At 34.1% G+C, this 15384-nt stretch overlaps 1 protein-coding gene across 5 annotated transcripts in view; it reads right to left on the bottom strand.

The window, feature by feature from the left end:
• CCDC91 (coiled-coil domain containing 91) overlaps positions 1-15384 on the bottom strand; it is a 401591-nt gene that overhangs the window by 154756 nt on the left and 231451 nt on the right. The gene's annotated exons all lie outside the window — the stretch shown is intronic.

The following is a 15384-nucleotide window of genomic DNA, read 5'->3' as shown; positions in this document are numbered from 1 at the left end:
AATTTTCTTTTTTGGTGGTGTCTTTTCTGGTTTTGGTATCAGGTTGACGGTGGCTTCATAGAATGTCTTTGGGAGTGTTCCCTCCTCATCAATCTTTTGGAAGAGTTTGAGAAAAACTGGTATGAGTTCTTTTTATGTTTGGTAGAATTTGCCTGTGAAACCATCTGAAGACCATGATAGTTTTACTTGTTGGCCAGACTAATGCTATTTCTACACAAATGTAGTAGCATAAAGTGAAATTAGATGGTCCTCCGAAGATTCCTATAGCATTCTCTGCTTACTCTTTTCTTACCAATATCTCTTATTTTACTGTAGTTGCCTGTTACTAGTTTGACTTTCCACTCTGGACTGTAAGCTTTGGGGGACATAGACCTTTTTGTTTTTAAATCCCCCAGACCTACTTCAAGCCTTGGTATAAAACATGCAAAAGTGTTTATTGTTCTTATAGAATAGCTGATGAATGAAAAGTGAATCAAGGAATGAATAAATAAGAAAATGCATATTAAGCATTTTGACAAACACCTAGAACATGATTAGTCCTTGTTAGATATTGTAATTGTTTAGTGACCTTATTTTTATATTTGACTGTTGAATTTTAACTTGCCTTTATCTTCTGCACTTTTTCAATTAAGATATAACTGAAACATAACATTAGTTTCAGGTGTACAACATAATGACTCAATATTTGTATATACATAGTTATAAACCAAAGTACAAGATCTATACATTGAACACTACAAACCAATGATAAAAGCAATCAAAGAGGACACAAATGAAGACATCATTTTTCATTGATCAGAAGATTCAATAAATCAATAAATTCACTGACTCAACACAACTCAAATCAAAACACATCAAGATTTTTTGTAGTAATCAACAAGCTGATTCTAACATTTACACTAAAAGAGGAATTAAAAGAGTCAAAAAAGGTTTATAAAAGAAAAAAAACTTGGAAAAATCACAGTATGAAATTCAAGATATACCATAAAGCTACAGTAATCAAGACAATGCTGATTTTGGCATAGAGAACAATGAAACAGACAGTCCAGAAAAGGACCCACACACATATGATCAATTAATTTTCAACAAAAATGCAAAGGCAATTCAACGGAAAAAAGGATTTTCATAAATGGTGCTAGAACAATGGGATAGACACATGCAAAGAACAAAACAAAACAAATTTGATCTATATCTCATGCCACACACAAAAATGACTCAAATGTAAAACCTACAAGTTACAGAGGAAAATATAATCCTTTTGACTGAGGTTAGGTAAGAAGTTCTTCTGTGGGATACCAAGAGTACAGTTCATGAGAAAGAAAACTGATAAACTGTATCAATATTAAGAACTTCTGTTCTTCCCAAAGACAGTTAAGAGAATATAAACATTTACAAATGACATATCTGATAAAGGACTTGAATGTAAAATACCTTCAAAACAAAATAAGAAAATTAAGAATCCAAAATAAAAATGAGCATAAGAACAGATATTTCATTAAAGAAAATGTACAGATGGTAAAGAAGCACAGGAGAAGATACTTAGCTTTATTAGTCAAATGCAAACTGAGTATAACTTAAATGCATATTAAATGCAAGTCAATGCAAATTAAAACCATATAAGACACCACTACACAGCTACTGGAGTGGCTTAAATTAAAACAAATAAACATGATTATACCAAGCACTGCTGAGAATTTAAGAAAACCTGAAACAATCATACATTGCTGGTGGTCATACAAATGGTATAACTACTTTGAAAAACTGTCTGACAGCTGATATCAAGTTAAGCATATACTTAGTAACAACCCAGTTATTGCAAATTTTTAAATGAAAACTTATGTTTATTCCAAAATTGCATGTGAATATTTTATAGCAGCTTTATTCATAATCACCAAGAACTGAAAACAACCCAAATTTCCTTTAACTGGTAAATGGATAAACAAATTGTGGCACATCCATACATGGAACACTACTTAGCAATGGAAGGAATAAACTAATGCTAAATATACAACATGGATGCATCTGAAATGTATTATAATAAGTAAAAGAAATCAGCCTCAAAAGGCAACATACTACTGGGTTCTATTTATATGATATTATAGAAAAGGCAAAACTATAAGTACATAAAACAGATGAGTGGTTGTCACATATCAGGGATGAAGAAATTACAGTGGCTACAAACAGCACAGAAAAATATTTTGGGGTGATGTAATTCTTCTATATTTTGATTGTGGTTCCTTATATGATTGTGTTTGTCAAAACGCACAGGACTACTTTCACATGGATGAATTTTATGGTATGCTAATTATAGCGTTTTTAAAAAAAAATAAAGGGAAAAAAGCCAATAACCACCCACTTTGCATGTAAAGAATTGTGTGAAAGCAAATATTCTAAATTCCAGGCCCAGTACTAGAAGCTCATATAGGTTCCTGGTGCCATTATACAAGGGACTGACCATCACAGACAGAGCAAATTTTAGTGAATATGGGAAGAGCAGTAGCAAGGTTCAAGAAGTACAAATAAAAGCACAGAACAAGATGAGACAGAGGCCACCAAAGCAACATAACTGAATGCAAAGATCAAGGCCAACAGGAGGAAGAGGCCAGTTTATATGTCTATAATCACTCATATACATAACATATACATAATAAATATGTATATAATCATTGATATTGATGGGTGTATCTGAGTATTGATGCATGCTGATAAGACATGTCCTGACCAAACTTTAATCAGGATTCTCTAAGCCCTCTTCTCTACTAGGCCTCAACCTTGGCCCCCATCCTGGCCAGGTCTGCAAGGCCCAATATTAGCAAGAATCCTGCTAAGTCAGGTTATAGAGAATCCCCCCAACCCTTGATACCCAATCAAATTCCTCATTCCTCATTCCTCACTCTTGATAACTGATCACTCTCCATATTTAATCAAATTCCTTATCCCTGTCCTTGACATCTGAACCCTTTGGATTGCCCTCAACAGGAATTCTGTTACATCAGTTTAGTAAGAATCCCCCCTACTCTTGATGTCTCATAGTAATTTTCCATCCACCAATCCCCCTAACCTGCTTCCCTAGCTATAAATTCCCACTTGTTCTTGTTGCAATGAGTTGAGCCCAATCTCTTTCCCTTATTGAAATAATCTTGACACCTATCACAACAGTCTTGAATGAAGTATTCCTTACCATTCAAATAAGAGTGACAATAATTTTTTCCGTAACAGTATACATAAACACACACATTCACATCTATGCACCTTGATTACACACAAGAAGCTTTTGGATAGGAAAAGACTGGTAAAAGAAAAATACAATTTCCAAAATAGTTCCTACCTATATATACCAAACTAGTGCAGCAGCAACAATGGTAATAGTGATAGTGGCATAACCCCCTCCTGTCAGAAATAATGCTGTAAAGAGAGAAAGTTAATAAGAAGTTTATTAGATGTAAAGATTAGTATCTTTTTTTCCGGTATCAAATTTTTGGGAACACCAGCTGGATGGGGAATGCTCTCTAGGTACTGACTTCTCATCCAAATATAACAGAGTTTTAAGGGCCATTCCTGCTCCAGGACAAATTATCTCACAAATAAATCTTCAGGAAAAAAAAAAAAAAACATTGATCAACATTGAATATTCTGAAAGTATCCTGACAATTATACTCAAATAGCTTTTGTAGTGAATAATATCATTAATAAAAAGACATAAAATATGCTGAAACTCTTCAGAAAGTAATTTCAACACTTTTTTTTTTTTTTTTTTTTTTTTGCGGTATGTGGGCCTCTCACTGTTGTGGCCTCTCCCATTGCGGAGCACAAGCTCTGGACGCGCAGGCTCAGCGGCCATGGCTCACAGGTCCAGCCGCTCTGCGGCATGTGGGATCCTCCCGGACCGGGGCACGAACCCGCGTCCCCTGCATTGGCAGACGGACTCTCAACCACTGTGCCACCAGGGAAGCCCTTCAACACTTATTTCACTTTATTCTTGGTTTTTTGAATCATATCTTCCACATTGATCATAACCACTGTATATTAAACATAGATCTTAGCAAAATTTTTTTAGGTAGAGAAACAAATTTCAATTCAAAACAATTGTTTTCTGTACTGAGAAAAAAAACTTAAATAAACATAGTTTTCCTAATGCAATATATTCATTTTAAAAGGTTATTTGCAAATCACAATGTTACACGTAAAATCACACTTTGCATATTTTATATTATGATGTCACGGATATATCCTCATTAACAATAAATTTACTTCAAAATACTTATTTTAAAATGTACTTTACAAACAAATAACATTTTAAGCTGACTCCTAAACTGGATGTCAGGAGATGAACCTTAAAGAAAATGGGGAAAAATGATTAAAGTAGATAAACATTAAAGTAGGCTATAAAAAGATAATGAGTATCTGAGCCCATAATAGTACTAAAATGCTAGCTAATTATACTTGAAACCCTTGGGTTATCTTCATTTAATTTTTTCCATACTATTTGGGCAGTAAGAAGAATTGCACTCCGACCTCCACCAAAAAGGTCGGATTTTCAGTTCTAAAGCATTACTGTCTTCAATAAGGGGAAATGGTGTTCTCATTGTTTCTAAGGGATTCAAACATAGAATATATCTCACTAGGGTGTGATTTAACAATATGCCACTTGGTTTATTGCTACCTTCTTGCCCTTAGTTCTTCTCTCCATGGGCTTTCCTCTGTGTTTCTTTTTTCTATATTTAAGGTGCCAAGACAACAATATTTTTCTGTTCTGCCCAAGCAGAATGAGAGTGGGTGCCTTGTAACAATCTATGACTACCAATTTTCCTCTAAATGAATGCAGGGAATATTTTAAAACATCCCCATGATCTAGAGATGATACTCAGAAAACCAAGTATGAACAAATGCCTGTGCCATACAGAAGAGAACACTGTGATATGTAGGATATTCAGGAGACCAGGCATAAATCACCATTCCTTAATCTCAATTCAAGCCAGATATGATTTTCTCTCATTTTAAATGTATTCTAGTCAAAGTAAATTTTTAAAATTAAACCAATTGTTAAAATGCTGGGTACTTTTCTCCTTTTCAATCACATTTTTGGACACTTTCATACATTAATATTCAAATCTTACCCACTTTTCAACTAAAATGAACTCTCACTTTCCACATTGTCCTACACACAGAGAAACCAAGGACTTTTTACTTGCTTGTAATCCAACCTGTCTGACTTCTTGCCTATGTTTATTTATTACAGTAGTAATTCTTAACTGGTAAACTTTTCAGTGGGTTTCTAGATGCATATACTTCTGTGATAAAGTTTGGGTTCTAAAAAAATATATTTGATTAACAGTATAAAAGTTTCTGAAAAATAATGAAGCCAAATGCATCTTGATATATTAAGATAATGAGAGCTGCCATCAACAAATAATTCCCAAAATTTCAATGACTTAATATGTTTTCTTTCTTCTTCATAGAAATGTTCCTAAATAACAGATTCCCTCCAAATGGTAATTTAATCTCCCCATGTCTATGGTTCTGTCATTGAAAAAGCACTTTAATGTTTCTCTTACAAGCCAAAGAAGAAAGAGATGGCAGACAGAGCCCATCTACTTCTTAACCATCTTGGCCAGGAAGTGATTGATACACATTACTTTCATTCACAAATCACTGATGAAAAGTAACTTACTTGAACTTTGTTTACTGTCCAGGGAAATCATAATATAAATTAAACTGCTGAATTTGAAAAAACTTATTTCATATCTACTGTTTTATTTGACAGGTATTTCACGGGAGGATATAATAGCAAAAAGAGGCTTTTAAGAACTGCATCAACCCCGTAAAAGCAAGGGAAAAGGCTCCCTGGGGGAGCAGCGGCTAGCCAGTGACAACTCTACTAGGTAAGAAGAACAAATTTTGGTGGGTCGTTAGATACCACTGCCATGCCTGCACAGGATGTTTAAAAAGTCAAAAATAACTTAAAAGTAAAATTACAGAACACCAAAGATAAGGAGAAACTACTAAAAACAACCAAGGATTAAAGACTATCTACAAAATATCAATAAATGAACTAACATTAGACACCTCATAAACAACAATAGAGATTTAAAGACAATGAAATAATATCTTCAAGGAAAATAACTGTTACAGAATTTTATGTAACACTGAAATATCATTCACAAATTAGGGTGTAACAAAAATTATCAGAAAAAACAAAAATTAACTAAGTTTATACTATAGAGTTAATAAAGACTATAATATAGGAAGTAAATTGAACACATGAGAAAGGAGAGAAGGCAAGGAGTAAAATGAAATATAAAATTCGTAAATATGTGAGTATATCATAATAAGAAATGAAATAACAACAATAACATTTTGGGGAATTTAAGAACAAACTAGAACTAAATATTAAATAGTTGTGGGTACATGGAGTAAGAGCAAAAACATGGTAAACTCTGTATAATGCTGGCTCTTTAGGGAAGGAGGAGGAAGGAAAACATGTCAGAGAAGTTGAGCCTTATCTTTATTTGTCACCAAACCCCCAATGTAAAAGATATGAAGTAAATATGTCATAATGAAACTGGTGGAGTTCAGAACATGCTATCTCAAAATATGACACCTTGATATATTCAATATTTTAAGCTAAAGGAACTTGAGGAAAGGCACATGTGAGAAGGACTCTCTGACCTCCTCCTTCTTGCCCAAAGCAGATCGAAAGACGCTCTTGTCAGAAGGGCCCTCTCCATACCCTGAGGAAAGGCGCATCCTTATCTCTGAAGACAGAGGGATGCCAAGAGGAATCCAAATTAACAGGTTTTGCTAAGCTTCCCCCAGGTTACTACCCTTACGGCACACCTTTTTGTCCTATCATGTTTTTCCATGACTTTACTGCACGAATCCTAGTATAAAAACATTCAGATATAACTGTTTCTTTGGGTCTTTATGAAGGCTCCCATGTCATGTAAAATTATGTTAAGTAAATCCATATGGTTTTTTCTTGTTAGTCTGCTTTTGTCTGTTCAATTTAAGGGCCCCAGCCAGAGAACACATCATGGTAGTAGGGAAAACAATATTTTCCTCCCCTACAAAATCGTTTGTTAACTCTTGATACTACATCTATTAATTTTGTGTTTGCTCTATTTAATTACAGGAAATGCAATTAAAATATGTGATAAGGGAAGTTTCAAAATCAATGGAGAAGGAATTATCCAAACCTTATACAAAAATTATGTTTTTAAAAAAATAAAACTGCCAAATGCTAACACAAATTATAGATAGATTGAAAAATCTAAACATTCTTTCAAAAAGGAAACCTTAAAAAAACATAAAAATGGATGAGTGAACTATTTCTCATATTTCAGGAGAATGGACACCCTTTGCATGAAAGTAATCACAAAGGAACTGATCAAGAGATTTCTCCACATAACTATAGCTACTAGTTATTGAATATTACTATATTCTAGGCGCTGTGCTTCATTTAATCTTTATATAGCCCTGTTGAGATACTTCAATTAACTGTAATTTAGAGATTTTAAAAAGAGGCACAAAGACATTATATAGTTGCCCCAATCCAAACTACTAATAAAGAATAAAAGACACCATTTGAAGTGGCTTCTTAGTTCACAAAGATAGCAAAAATTGACATGCCCTTTCTTCTAACATATCCCTTTAACTGATCTGATGTTAAAAACACCTAAATAAAGTGGGGGAATGGAATTCCTTCCTCTAAATTTCTGAAACTTGAAGGGTGAGGAATTAAGCATGATGAGTGCTGAAGATGAGCAATACAGAGGCAATACTAAAGAGTGTTTCTCAAAGTTCTCTGATAAGTACTACCTGATTAGTCTATTAGAAATACCTATACTTGGAATACAACTAAATCATTAAGAATAAAAAGTAATAGACAAGAAGCTTGTTAATCTGAATAGTGAACAAATATCCCCAGTATTCTCATTAGCAAGAAATTTGGAAAACATTGCTCAAAATGGTGTTTCCTAATATTGTGGAAACAAAACACTCTCCTGGATTCTTGTTAAAAATACAATAGATTGAAGCACATAAAAATGTTGTTTTCATAGACTAAAAACAGCTAAATACTGCCAACTTCATAAGGTTCAACCTCATATATTCCTTTGCCCCACTGGATTTACTGCATCAGACTCTGCAGGAAAGAGAACATTATTAACAAGTGAAGTACAAGGGATTTTCATAATAAACAAAATTTGAGAAAAAAAAAGTATCATAAGGAGGAAATTAAGAGCTCAAGATATTAAAATTCTCTAAGTTACACCAGTTCTTGTTCTAGATAAGCGAGACTGGCAAACCTCAGTTCAAATCTAATCTGGAGCTTGACTTTTATTGAATTTCTATTGAAACACAGCAGTACTCATTCACAAATTGTTTATAGCTGCTTTCTCTCTATAACAGCAGAGTTACATAGTTGCAACAGTGAGCCTAAAATATTTACTATCTATCCTTTTTGGAAAAGATTTTCCAAACTTCCCTTAAGGCAATCAAAAAATAAAACAACAAAGACTTGTAAATGATAAGCCAATAGAGGACATAAAATGAAATAATTAAAATAATCCAAAAGTCGGCAGAAAAAGAAAACGAAGAATACGTGGAACAGATAGAAAACAAATAGCAAGATAGTACCTTTAAAACCCCCAAATACTGACAATCACATTAAATGTAAAGAGTTTTAAAAATATAATGAAAAGGCAGTGATTAGATAAAAGGAGTAAGAGTTAACTACATGCTTTCTACAAGAATCCTGTTTTAAACATAAAGATACAAATAAGTTAAAAGTATGAGGATAGGAGAAAATATACCATTCTAATGATAATCAAAAGAAAGGTGAAGAAACTATATTAATATCATATGAAGTAGACTTCATAGCAAATAATATTATCAGAGAAAGAGGTGGGCATTTCATAGTGTTAAAGGTAAAATTATGTGAAGAAGACATAATAATCCTAAATGTTTATGCACCAAATAGAAGTGTTTCAAATTTCTGGGGGTCAAAACAAAACAAAACAAAACAAAACAAAATACAGAACTCCAAGGGGAACCAGTCAAATGCATAAGCATAGTCAGACATTTTAACACATGCCTCTCAATAACTGGTAGACAAATAGAACAAAAGTCTCTAACAACATGGAAGACTTGAACAACATGACCCAAACACTTGATCTAAATGATATTTATTAAGAACTCCACCAACAGAAGAATGAACATTCTTTTCAAGTAGACAAAGAACATTTGCCAATACAGACTGTATTATGGGCCATAAAACAAATCTCAGAAAAGCATTTAAATCATATGAAGTATAGTCTCTGTCTACACTACAAGGAGATTAGAAATCAGTAAAAGAAGTACATCTGGAAAACCACAGAATATCTGAAATGTAAATAACACATTTCTAAATAATCCAAGGGTAAAAAAAGAAATCAACAGAGAAATTTTAAAGTATTTTTTCTCATTGAAAATGAAAATGACATTTGAAACTGTGAGACACATATCTATAGCAGTACTTAGAAAAAAATTTACATCACTAAATAGTTTATAGAAGAAAGATTTCAATCAATGACCTAAACTTCTACTTTAAGACACTAGAATAAGTGCAAATTAAAACCCAAATTAAAATTAAGCTAAAGAAATAAAATAATAAAGGTCAGAGTAGAAATCAGTGATGTAGAAATCAGAAAAAACAAAAAGAAAATCAATGAAATCAAAAGCTGACTCTTTGAATTGATAAAAAAATTATAAACCTCTACAAAATTAATGAGGAAAAAAGAAGACACAGATTACTAGTATCTGGAATAAAATAAGAGACATCACTAAAGTTTTATGAAAAAATTACACACACATACATATACATACACATATATATGCATATATATATGTATATAATATATATTTGTTTGATAAAATCCAACATCTATTCCTGGAATAAAAACTCAGAGTAGGAAGAAAAATACTCAACCTAATAAGTGGCTTTCACAAGGATGTCTATAGCTAACTTTATATCTAATGATTAAAAATTGAATGTTTTCTTCCCATGGTCAAAAAAAAAAAAAAAGGCAAAGATATCTTTCTACTTTAACATTTACTAGAGGTTCAGCCAGTTCAATAAGTTAAGAAAAAGAAACAAAAGGCATCAAGATTAACTGGAAGATGCAACAATGCCTCTACTCTCAGACAACAACTATGTGGAAAATCCCATGGACTCTGCAAAAAAAGGTGCTTAAACTAATAATGGATTTTAGTATCATTACAGAATACAAGACCAATACACAACAATCAATTGTATTTCTATGTACTAGTAACAGGCATTGGGTAATTAAAATTAAAAAAATAAATAAATGTCAAACTAGCATTAAAGAAATATGAAATACACTGAGATAAATCTGACCAAAAAAAAATGTGCTAGACCTGAACAGTGAAAAATTTTAAACTGGGAAATTTAAAAAGACCTAACTAATTGGGAGATTGGGATTGACATATATACAATAATATGTACAAAATTGATAACTAATAAGAACCTGCTGTATAAAAAATAAATAAAATAAAATTTAAAAAGGAAAAAAAAAAAAGACCTAACTAAGTGGAGCAATAAACTGTGTTCTAAGGTAAAAAGACTAAGTATTGTAAAGTTGTCAATTGCATCTAAATAGATTCAACACAATCCTAATCAATATCTGTGATACAATAAGAAATGTATATTAGGTCTTTACCCCCAGTTCCCAGCACGAGGCTTCTAAAACCCTTGGAATTTCCAGAGTAAAAGGAGTGAAAGGAGTATCTTTTGTTATATACAACAAGACCCTTTCAACCATACATGAGTTTATGCTAATGAGGAGACTCTTGGTAGGCCCCTAGATAGCTTCAGGATGGGGGCTGATTGTCAGAGGACCAAATCATGTGACTGGAGGGTTGGAACATTCAGCCTCACCCTCTTCCCCAACTTCTAGGGAAGGGAGAGGTGCTAAAGACTCAGTTAATCAACAATGGCCAATGATTTAATCAATCATACCCATGTAATGAAACCTCTAAACCCCTGAACAACAGGATTCAGAGAGCTTCCAAGTTAGTGAACACATCAAGGTGCTGGGAGAGTGACATACTCAGAGAAGGTATGAATGCTTCACAGTGCCCCTTCTCATCCTTACTTTGCCCTACGCATCTCTTCCATTTAGCTGTTCCTAAGTTTCATCCTTTATAATAAATTGGCAATAGTAAGTAAAGCATATTCCTGAGTTGTGTGAGCCATTCTAATAGATTATCAAACCTCGGGAGGCATTTGTGGAAACCCCTGATTTATAGCCAGTTGGTCAGAAATACAGGAGGCCTAGGACTTGGGACTGGCATTTGAAGTAGGGTAGTCTTATGGAACTGAGCCCTTAACCAGTGGGCTCTGCACTAACTCTGGGTAGTGTCAGAATTAAATTGACTTTAAGACATCCAGTTGGTGTCCACATAGAACTAGAGAATTGCTTGGCGTTAAAACCCACATACTTGGTGTCAAGAGTATTTGGTTGTGAGTAAACACAGTTCAAAACATCCCAGCATGCTTTGCTGTAGAAGTTGACAGGCTGATTATAAAAATTACATGGAAATATGAATGACCTAGAATAGCCAAAACAACTTTGAAATATAAGAACAATATTGCAGGACTTCAAGACTTATTAAATACCTACAGTAAATAAACAGTATAGTACTGGAGCTGAGACAGACAAATAGATAAATGAAACTGGTAGAGAGTCAAGTAATAAACCCACACATACATGATTGATTTTCTGATGAAGGTACAAAGGAAATTTACTGGTAAAAGAAGAGTCTTTTTAGCAATTAAGACTATAATGCTTAGATAACCATATGCAAAAAAAGGGAACTTCAATCCATATCTAGAACCATATATAAAAATCAATGGAATATTTGGAATCACTTATAAAACTGAAATTATGAACTAAAACTTTTAAAATTAAACATAGAAGAAAATCTTTTTGATTTTGGGTTAGGTTAATGCTTCTTACATATAACACCAAAAGAATGACCCATAGAAAGAAAACTGAAAAACCACATTTCATATCATTTAGAATTTCTGCTCTTGTAAATACATCAGAAGAAAAGACAAGCCATAGACTATGGTAAAGTATTTGAACATCAAATATCTGAGGAAAGATTTATATCCAGAATATGTAAAGAACTCTTAAAATGCAATCGTAAGAAAACAAACAATAACAACAAATTGGGACAAATGTCCCTTCTCTAGTTAATATCTTTTAATAGCACCCAATTTCCTGTCAGATAATGCGGCAGACAAGGTCCTTTATGATCCTTTCTATGGCATAAAATTATCTTTCATTTGGCAGTCTCAAATAGCCTCACCCCTTTTCAAACATCTGTATTACACTCTCTCATCTAAAGGATTTTGAATGTGCTATTCCACATACCTCTCTCATGCTCAATTCTCAGTTCTGACGTCACTAAAATCTATGAATGCTCAGAGAACTCATCATTAGTCCAGTGAGTCTTCCCTGACTCAATATGAAGGAGTTATATACTCCTTTAATGTACTCTCATGTAACTTTTTATTTCATCATGACTTACCACACTACTTTGTAATTATGTCATCTGTCTTCCTTACTTACTAGAAGGACTGTCTTGCTCACTTTATATCCATATAAATCCAGCAGAGTGCCAGTCATATAAAAGGCCCTCATTGAATAATGGAGAGAGAGAGGGACAAAGTGTTGATCTAGCATTCATATAAGTGGCCCCAGGACAAATGTTCAAAAATTTAAAGGCTGATGACATTTTTATACCACACACATGACAAAACATGAACTACAAATAAGTAGCCTTTCTTCTGTAGACTAGAAATCAGAAAATGTGAATCCTAGCCCTGATTCTGAGAGTAGCCAGACAACTGATCTTGGCCAAGAATAACAAAGTTGATAATAATGTAGCTAATATCAACAACTACCTAGAATGTGCCAAGTTCTATCCTAAGCACTATGCAAATCTGATGTCATATAATACTCATAACAATCCTCTGAGGTAGGAATTACATTTTATAGATGAGAAAAATATGGCAGAGAGGTTAAGGGACATTCCATAGAAACATAGCTAAGTGACAAAGCCAGGGATAATTCAGGCAGTCTGACTCCAGTGCACAGGCTTGTAACTACTCTTTAGTGTTAACTTGCTTTTCCCTTAAATTCTTAATTTAAAAAGAACAAAAAAAAATGAGAGCAAGAGAAAAAAAGAGACACATATACACATGAAAGATTGAACTAAATTATTCTAAGGAATCATTCAGGTATTATTTTTATTAAATTAAATTTACTTCTTTCAAATTTCAAATGACATCTCAAGAAATATGATTTGAAAAACATGTGTGAGATACCATTTCTATACTTTACATGATTTTTACCTAATAATCATATTCCCTTTAAGTGTTTAGTTTTTTAAATAGTATTTCATCACACTGAATTGCTCGTGATCCCCTAAATGTCCTGTGGTAGTCTTGAGTGCTCTTCACCAAATATATCTCAGTTGATGCACATGGGATGTCTTTCCATTTAGGTTATTTTTCATTTCTTTCAGCAACGTTTTGTCATTTTTAGTTTACAAGTCTTTCCGTTCCTTCGTTAAATTGATTCCATGGTATTTTATTCTTTAACATGCTATTGCAAATAGCAAATACGTAGTCATACCCACTGTTAAAGATTCAATGGGTTAAAGTGCCTCCAAGCAAAGTGCCAATAAGGCTGTGATTGTCCTGTACGTCCTTTCATTTGGACCAAATGGTTTGGGGAAAAGAGACCAACTGGGATTTCCTCAACCCAGGTTTGATAAAAAAGTTATCTTTAATCAGAAAGGGAGAGACACAGACAGATAGGCAAGCATGAGGGTAGAAAGCATATACACATATTCAATCTAGAACATAGGTCGCTAAAATAACAATGGGTCTGCATCTGACAAATGGAGCTGTTTGCAATCAAACAGATAAAAAGCCAAAAGAATCATTATCCTGAACTGTGACTATTTGCTACCCTAAAATGACCCAGGGCTCCTGAATTTATATAGAGAGGGAGCTGGCCGAGAAATGGTATAATCTCCAATACTCACATTAGGTATAGCCAAAAAAAAGATATTGAAAAATTTTAACCCTACAAGATCATAAAGAACAATGGGCTAGAGACCCTGGCCCTAAACTCTGAAAAGTAAATCACAGTAAATCCATTCACAGTAAATCACAGTAAATCAAAGAGCAATCCTACCCCCACAGCAGAGATCCTTACTGAATCTGTTCATTGAGATTTTAGAATTGCTACATACTAACGATAGCTGTGTATGTCTAATTCTTCATCTTTCCTACTGAGACCATTCACAGTACATACCCAACCTTTATCTTGCCACTATATACTAGATATGTTGGGGATAAACAACATACATTTCAGTTTCTGGCACTTCAGGTCAAAAGGGACTATATATATGAAACTGATGATATAGATACTGCAACACATTCTCACCTGTCACTCAATGATCCTGGACTTCTGAGCTTGAGGCTATAGCTGGATAGAACTTACCTCTCCCATGTGGGCAGGTAAGGAAATTTGCCTGAGACATGGAAACTGGGAATATTTGGTGAAAAAAGAGCAGACCGCAGTATATTAGTTCTGCTTATCAAGTATTTCCTGTGCTCTCCCTTCCAGATTCATAGCAGGATCTCACTTCCTGGCCCCATTATGACTGTGTGGGGCACTGTAGATACAAATTGGGAGTGGAAGTGTCATTTCCAGTCCAGAATGCTGACTTACCAGTAGGAAATCTGACTGGGCTTTTTTTCACTCTACAAGATAACAGGTAATGTTCCAACAGGAACTATGCTATCAGGCTAGTTCCTACGGTGAGGACATCATGAGACTGAGCCCCCAAAGAATTCTCAATGTACATGGAGAATTAGTAAGACATAAACCGTTGCTGTCTGAAGCCAGAGGGTTTAGGGCATAACCTAGCCTGGCTTGGCTAATTCATGCCTTATGCTCTTGTGACCTATTCTCCTCTGTGAGTTTTCTGTCCATTAACGTAGTCATATACTTCATATCTCTGACACCCTGGTATTTCACCATCCAAAAGAGTATAATTGTTACATCAAATTTATAAAATTTCTTGTGTATTTCCTCTTCCAAGCCATTTATTAAAAAGACACTGAGGAGAGCTCACGCCAAGGGGTACTTCCCAGAACTTCTGCTGCCAATGTCCATGTCCGTTGGTGAGCCACTGCTGCCCCCTGCCTCTGCAGGAGACCCTCCAACACTAGCAGAACACAGCAGGCCAGGAAAGATACAGGGTTATCACCACAGCCTATTATCGTGGGGCCATGGGCTTTAT

Source organism: Leucopleurus acutus (assembly GCF_964270905.1).
Source record: "Leucopleurus acutus genome assembly, chromosome: 11".
Classification (NCBI taxonomy): Eukaryota; Metazoa; Chordata; class Mammalia; order Artiodactyla; family Delphinidae; genus Leucopleurus; species Leucopleurus acutus.
This window is presented reverse-complemented; position numbering and strand designations above follow the sequence as displayed.